Below are 544 nucleotides of genomic sequence, written 5' to 3'. Positions count from 1 at the left end.
CTTTTCAGTTCTTAACTAAATTCTTGCAGATCTGTGATACTGTTAAGACCAATGGGGTTAATCCCGAGGTCTACAGGCTTATGCTTTTTCCGTTTGCTGTAAGGGACAGAGCTAGAATATGGTTGGACTCTCAACCTAAGGATTGCCTGAACTCTTGGGATAAGCTGGTCACGGCTTTCTTAGCCAAGTTCTTTCCTCCTCAAAAGCTTAGTAAGCTTAGAGTGGATGTTCAAACCTTCAAACAGAAAGAAGATGAATCCCTCTATAAAGCTTGGGAGAGATACAAGGAACTGACCAAAAAGTGTCCTTCTGACATGCTTTCAGAATGGACCATCCTGGATATATTCTATGATGGTCTGTCTGAGCTATCAAAGATGTCACTGGACTATTCTGCAGGTGGATCCATTCACCTAAAAAAAACGCCTGCAGAAGCTCAAGAACTCATTGATATGGTTGCAAATAACCAATTCATGTACACTTCTGAAAGGAATCCTGTGAATAATGGGACGCCCATGAGGAAGGGAGTTCTTGAAATTGATACTCT

General features: G+C 41.5%; 1 non-coding gene across 1 annotated transcript; it reads right to left on the bottom strand.

The window, feature by feature from the left end:
* Positions 1 to 212: 212 nt before the first annotated feature.
* On the bottom strand, positions 213 to 320 carry LOC148581456 (small nucleolar RNA R71). The gene has a single exon (XR_015894053.1). It is a non-coding gene; the product is annotated as a small nucleolar RNA R71 (small nucleolar RNA).
* Between the last annotated feature and the right edge of the window lie 224 nt (positions 321 to 544).

This window comes from Arachis ipaensis, chromosome B10, assembly GCF_059453495.1.
Source record: "Arachis ipaensis isolate K30076 ecotype BB chromosome B10, ASM5945349v1, whole genome shotgun sequence".
Lineage (NCBI taxonomy): Eukaryota > Viridiplantae > Streptophyta > Magnoliopsida > Fabales > Fabaceae > Arachis > Arachis ipaensis.
This window is presented reverse-complemented; position numbering and strand designations above follow the sequence as displayed.